The sequence below is a fragment of the Mixophyes fleayi genome, chromosome 6 (genome assembly GCF_038048845.1).
Source record: "Mixophyes fleayi isolate aMixFle1 chromosome 6, aMixFle1.hap1, whole genome shotgun sequence".
Lineage (NCBI taxonomy): Eukaryota > Metazoa > Chordata > Amphibia > Anura > Limnodynastidae > Mixophyes > Mixophyes fleayi.
This window is the reverse complement of record NC_134407.1, coordinates 222,271,200-222,278,350: the sequence shown is the minus strand read 5'-3', so window position 1 is coordinate 222,278,350 and position 7,151 is coordinate 222,271,200.

Below are 7,151 nucleotides of genomic sequence, written 5' to 3'. Positions count from 1 at the left end.
ACTTTCATGATTCATCTTGTAGACTGTAACTCCAGAGGTTTGGCTGTGAGCTTGAGATTTATCTGTAACTTCATGTACAAGTTTGAACCTAAAGTCATCTTTCCATTCCACACCCAGGATGTAGTTGGCCATTCCATTGATCAGTGTTGTTTTTCCTGATCCAGTAGCTCCTATTAATAGAATCACTTTATTAGTCATATGAAGGTTTTCTTTTCCAAAGTTGTACTTATGGCATCCATATTTACAAATATCTGTATTTAGATGATACACAGAAGGTTTTCCTATTGCAATTTCCTTTATTAGAACACTATTTTGTTGGATGACTCTATGTTTTAGATTAGAGGATTTTTCTTTTGTCATAACTACAATCTCATCACTTGGAGCACTGACCCCAGAGTCACCACATATGGCCGACACACGTATTATGTAGGATGTCATTGGATTTAACTGCTCAATAATACAAGTTTCTATTTTCTTTCCTGATCTATTTTCCAACCACCCCCCTGTTTGGTCTTCAGCCTCCACCTTGTAGTCAACTTTATACTCCTGTATTGTGGCTCCATCTCCAATAATAGTCGGTTCTTTAATATGTAATACAAGGAAGTATGGTTCAGCAGTGACTTGTATGACTTCAGGTGGACTAGTGGGAAGGGTTCTCTCATCTTCTGTAACATCACTGGTTGCACTGAGTCCTGGTTTACACACTGCAGAGTGTCTGAACTGATACTTTGTATTAGGCTTTAATCCTGTAATTGTGATCTTCTCATTGTTATCCTTTGTTATACAAGTGGTCCAGGTCTCCTCCTCAGCAGATCTATACTGTATGCTGTATCCTTCTATAAACTCTTTCCCATAGTCTGCAGGATTGAGGATGAGATCCATACTATCATGTGTCCTACCGCTGATAACTGGGAGATTAGGTTTAGTTGGAGGCTCAAACGTTGTACTCACCAAATCCCCATCTTCATACAGATAGATAGAAACTCCTGGGTTACATTGATCTGGGACAGATGAGATAATGAATCGGGTCTCTTCTCTGGATACATTGACTTCAGCAATTTCTTGAAACGCTCTCACATCTTTCCTGGCCCTTTTAGAGACATCTTTGTCATTGAACCATGGTGAGATCTTTTTACTCTTATAGACAGTTTGTTTAGGAGTCTGGAACCAATCGCATATATCAGATAGATATGTATCCTCTTCATTTAATGATGTAAAATTATAGCACACGACATATTCAATCATTGGGTCAAATATTAGTCTGTTTACTTCACTCTCGGATGGTAATGTGTTTATATTGGGCAGCACTTGCAGATAGGAACTCACATTATCCATCTCTTGTTGTCTTTTGCTCAAAAACTTTGTAATATGAAGATTTTCAAATGGAGATTGTTTTATGGTAAGTAAAATGTCTCCAAGTGCAGCTTCCTCTAATCCCCCCCCACGAATAGAGGGTAAGGTTTGTGCAAGTTGCTTCTGAAATGTGAGTGTAAATTGCTCACACTGCTCTCTGAACTGGATGACTTTACTCTTGATGTCCGGAAAGGTCTCTGCAGCCGGATGCTTCATCAGATCATTACACTGTATGGTAACGTCTACCATTTGCTGTATTATGTGTTCTGTCTTGAATACAAGATTTGCACTAATTTCTCGAACCAGCTGGGCAGCTTTACTGTCTAGTTTGCTCAGTGGATACAGCCAGACTTTCACAGGTACGGCCTTCTCCCCATTCTCTCCTAGTAGATTTGGGAGATCAGTATAAATTTTTATGGCATCTTCATATGTGACCGGATTTCTCTCCAGAGCAAAGTCTCCATGAAACTTACAGCTAAATTTTCTAACATCTTCCTTATCTTTATCATTCATGTTCAGTTCTCCTTCTCCTTCAATTGAAACTATTTTTTCAATAATGACCTGGAGATTTCCTTGTATATCCTGTTTTTTTTCTGATGTAGTCACCTCACGATCAAATATAAAGAAAGCCTGAGCACCCCAGTGACCACATGAGTGGCCGTCCCTTTGTCAAACACATCATGGTAAGTCATGTTCTGGACTCCTAGATGGTCCATACTCAGCTGGTCAAACCTTGTGGTTCTTGAGTATTTTAGAGTGACTCTGACTTGGTTGTTAGATGTCTTGGTGTCATTAAGGTAACTTGCAGATCCACCGACTTCTATCAGACCAGAGATGAAACTGGCTTTCAAAGATCCTGTCATATTTAGAGCTGATGATTTATCAGAAACAGTGTCTGAAGATATAAATTCAAATGATGTCTTTGGTTTAGGTGTTGATGCCACATTATCTCTCAATGCTTGTTGGTCCCACAAAGTGACACCTGTATAATAACAAAATATATACAGTACCGTCATCCATGCTAAACAATTCAATGGTGACCTATGTATTGTATAATATATTTTGTATTACAATTTATCAAACAAAAACAGTTGCTAGTAAGAACAAGCTATATCTATACCAGTGCACTACGACAGAGGAAAAAGAACATAAATAAAGATAGAGGATGAAAGAAATGGGAAATAGATAAAGATAGAAAGAAAGGGCGATTGCATGTTAAAAAGAGGAGGGATAAGTCCAGTACTAGATCAGAAGAGGCTGAAATTGAGTTTGGGAATTGGAGTAATAAGAAGAGAATTGAGGAATTGTAAGAGGAGGAGGAGGAGAGCGACAGAGACACTTCTTGCTCTGTGACAGAAGAACAGGACAAGGAAGGCAGAAGAAGGTATAGGAAGAGGATGTGTGAAATGTAAGGACTTGTAGAGTCCACCATAGTCATGGAATAGTAAGTAAAGACAATGCATGTTTGAGGGCTTAGTCTGCAATTATAGGAGGGAGGAATAGAAGAGTATAGTAAGTGATAAAGGTGTCAGGATCAGTAGAAAAGGAAAGAAATAGGGAGGAGAACAAGGTGGAAGCTACATAGCTAATTTAATGGAATACCAGTGTCTGAAACAATGTGAGGCTGCAGAAAGTTGTGAGAGAGAAAATGGAATGAGGTGATGATAAAAGAAGAAAATGCAAGAAATAAGAAGAAGCAAAGAGGAGAGATTAAGGTGGATTGTTATAATCTCCTGTACTGTATACAATTTAAAATAAGTCAAAATAAGACAGAATACAGTGAAATTGGCAATTTCTTTTCTCTGCCTTTTGTATTGTTAAACCATTTAATGAAGATTTTGAATACTGCTCTTTTTATATTGGAGTTCTAGACCTTTATACATGTGGCAGGAACCCCTGATTTACCAGACATATACTGAGGAAGATAATTTATCCATATACTCAACTCATTAAGAAGAACAGAAAATCAAGGATTTGGGACATGTAATATTGACTAGTAAGCATAAATTATACAGTATATTTACCTGGGATGAGCTTATCGCCACGACAATCATACAGCATCCCAAGAGAGAACGGGCGTCCTAGAGCCGGCATTTCCATGGTCATTGTGTCCACTGTTTCATCTGACTGCCCAGAGCCAATAATCCTTGACTGATTGAATGTCAGATCCATAATCTGTTCAGGAAGCTGAACACCTATAATATAAAATCCCATTCATCAGGTACACACTGACATTAAAAAACAATTATCTGGCATTATATAGTCTCGTCTTGGTGGGCTGCAAATTACCTTGTGTAATAGAGATTTGAGGACTGAGTAGGAAGCACGGACTGTTTATAAGGTATGATCTTTTGTTCTACGTAGCTGCTCAGACCTTTAACTGTATAGACTACATTATTTAAGTGGCAGCATCCTAACCACAGCATGAGACGTCACATCAGCTAGCTGGGCTAGAGACAGAGGTGCACTGCCTGACCTGTCCACCTCACTCTACACACTGTGAAAAGGGGTTATATATATACAGGGCCGGATTAACCCGAGGACTAACTGGGCTAGAGCCCAGGAGGCCTCGGCATCCATGGGGCCCTTGACAGTGCTCAGCGGCATTATTGATCGGTGCGGGGGCGGGGGCATCCCCGGCCCGATCAATGCTGTTGAGCACTGTCGTTGCAGTCCTTCCGTGGCACTCAGTACGCTCCTTACTGAGGAGATCTCGTGAGTCTCACTCTCACGAGATCTCCTCAGTAAGGATCTTACAGCGCGCCGTGGAAGGACTGCAGTGACAGGAGACAGAAAGAGGTAAGCGCATGGGGCGGGGGACGGAGGGCAGATCACGGGGGGGCCTCACGGGGGAATGGAGGCCCCCTTAGCCCAGGGGGCCTCCATTCCTTTAATCCGGCCCTGTATATATATATAGATGAACGCATAACAATTTTTTTGATTTTTTTGTCCGCTGAGCTGTTCCTGTATTAGACTGTCGATGTTTATACAATTCAGGGATCATCTACTGTTCACTTTACATTATGGAGAGTATTCTAGCTACGATTATACAATACAGAGAGTATCTTAGTGATCACTATACAATACATAAAGCATTATAGTGACCGCTATACAATACAGAGAGTGTCATGAACCACTGCACAAGCTGCTTTGACAAGTAATCAAGGGAGTGAAAAGCCTTATTTGATAAGAGAAACTTAGTATACATTCATAGGCAAAAGGTTTGAGAATGACACAAATATTATTTTTCACAAAGTCTGCTGCCTCAATTTTTATGATGCCAATTTGCATATACTCCAGAATGTCATGAAGAGTGATCAGATGAATTGCAATTAATTTCAAAGTTCCTTTTTCCCATGACAATGAACTTTTTCCCAAAAACAACATTTCCACTGCATTTCAGCCCTGCCACAAAAGGACCAGCTGACATCAGGTCAGTGATTCTCTTGTTAACACAGGTGAGAGTGTTGACAAGGACAATGCTGGAGATCACTCTGTCATGCTGTTTGAGTTTGAATAACAGACTGGAAGCTTTAAAAGGAGGGTGGTGCTTGAAATCATCATCATCATCATCATCATCATCACCATTTATGTAAATAGCGCTGTACAGAGAACTCATTCACATCAGTCCCTGCCCCATTGGAGCTCACAGTCTAAATTCTCTAATATACACACACACATAAACAGAGAGAGAGACTAGGGTCAATTTTGATAGCAGCCAATTAACCTACTAGTATGTTTTTGGAGTGTGGGAGGAAACCCAAATAAAACCCACGCAAACACAGTGATAACACACAAACTCCACACAGATAAGGCCATGGATGGTAAATTAACTCAACACCCCAGCACTATGAGGTAGAAGTGCTAACCACTAAGACACCGTGCTGCAAATCATTGTTCTTCCCCTGTTAACCATGGATATCTGCAAGGAAATACATGCAGTCATCATTGCTTTGCACAAAGAGGGCTTCACAGGCAAGGATATTGCTGTCAGTAAGATTGCACCTAAATCAACCATTTATCGGATCATCAAGAACTTCAAGGAGTGAGGTTCAATAGTTGTGAAGAAGGCTTCATGGAATCCAGGAACGTCCAGAAAACGCCAGAACCATCTCCTAAAGTTGATTCAGCTGCGGGATCTGGGCACCACCAGTGCAGAGCTTGTTCAGGAACGGCAGCAGGCAGGTGTGAGTGCATCTGCATGCACAGTGAGGCAAAGACTTTTTGAGGATGGCCTGATGTCAAGAATGCCAGCAAAGAAGCCCCTTTTCTCCAGGCAAAACATCAGGGACAGATTGATATTCTGCAAAAGGTACAGGGATTGGTCTGCTGAGGACTGGGGTAAAGTCATTTTCTCTGATGAATCCACTTTCAGATTCTTTGGAGCATCTGGATAAACACTTGTCCAGAGAAGGAAAGGTGAGCGCTACCATCAGTCCTGTGTTATGCCAACGGTAAAGCATCCTGAGACCATTCATGTGTGGGGTTGCATCTCAGCCAGGGGAGTGGGCTTACTCACAATTTTACCTAAGAACACAGCGATGAATAAAGAATGGTACCAAAACATCCTACAAGAGCAACTTATCCCAACCATCTGAGAACAGTTTGATGATGAACAATGCCTTTTCCAGCATGATGGAGCACCTAGCTGTAAGGCAAAAGTGATAACTAAGTTGCTCGGGGATCAAAACATCGACATTTTTGGTTCATGTCTAGGAAGCTCCCCGTCCTTAATCCCATTGAGAACTTGTGGTCAATCCTCAAGAGGCGGGTGGACAAACAAAAACCCACAAATTCTGACAAACTCCAAGCATTGATTAGACAAGAATGGGCGGCCATCAGTCAGTATGTGGCCCTGAAGTTGATTGACAGCATGCCAGGGCGCATTGCAAAGGTCTTCAAAAAGAAGGGTCAACACTGCAAATATTGACTCTTTGCATAAACTTAATGTAATTGTCAATAGAAGCCTTTGATACTTATGAAATGCTTGTAATTTTACTTCAGTATACCATAGCAACATCTGACAAAAAGGTATAAAAACACTGAAGCAGCAAACTTTGTGTAAACCAATACTTGTGTCATTCTCAAAACTTTTGGCCATGACTGTAGAAAGCTGTCAGTGAAATACCAATCCTCCGCCTTGGCAGCCCTAGCTGACAGAGTAAGGAATCATGGCTACAGATGAGCAATGATGTCAACAAGGGAATAGGCAGGTGTTATAAAAGCCTGACTCCACAGTTGCCAGATTTAATGATCCTTGCTGCCTCTGATACCCTGGTAAATCCAATGCCTGTAATCATTGAATCCAGTACTGCATAGATAGCCACAAATTTTAATTTCTGAATCACTCTGGTGTCAGGTTTTATGAACACTTTTGTCTTTGCACCATTCATTCTACTTGCTGTTCTGCTGAATTGGACTCTGTCTATACCACAGTCTGCATTTTTACTTTCTGATCACAGCTTGGACATTGAAGTGTTTTCAAGTACTCTGCATCTGAAACCTGGTTCATTCCACAGCCTATGTATGGACTGGTGCTCATTATCTTGTATATGAACTTGCTTATAACCACAGCTGTATTGCCTGAAGCATACTATTATATTCCATGGGGCCAATTCAATTTGGACATGTTATTTTAGGAATAACGTGGCGCTAATGTTATTACCGGTAATTAGGTAATTTTAACCCAGATTACTGCGAGCAAAAATCTGAGTTAAAATTACCGTACTATGGTAATACTGCACACTATTACTGTAGTAACGGTAATAGTGCACTGGCCACGTTATTCATAGAATAAC